Genomic DNA, 245 nt, shown 5'->3' with positions numbered 1-245 from the left:
CTAGGAGCTATGCTGTCGGGGGCATTTTGCCCCTAGTAGGGTTTCCCATGGCAGATTGGTTCTGGGCGAAGGGTCAGACGAAGAACGGTTTAAAGGACCCTTCATAATGGACAACAATAGGAGAACGTGTACCCGGCCCGGAGCATCACCGGGGCCCCGCCCTGGAGCCAGGCCTGGGGTTGGGGCCCGTGGGCGAGCGCCTGGTGGCCGGGCCCCATGGGGTCTGGCTGGGCTCAGCCCGAACC

This window comes from Epinephelus moara, chromosome 5, assembly GCF_006386435.1.
Source record: "Epinephelus moara isolate mb chromosome 5, YSFRI_EMoa_1.0, whole genome shotgun sequence".
Taxonomy (NCBI): domain Eukaryota; kingdom Metazoa; phylum Chordata; class Actinopteri; order Perciformes; family Serranidae; genus Epinephelus; species Epinephelus moara.
This window is presented reverse-complemented; position numbering follows the sequence as displayed.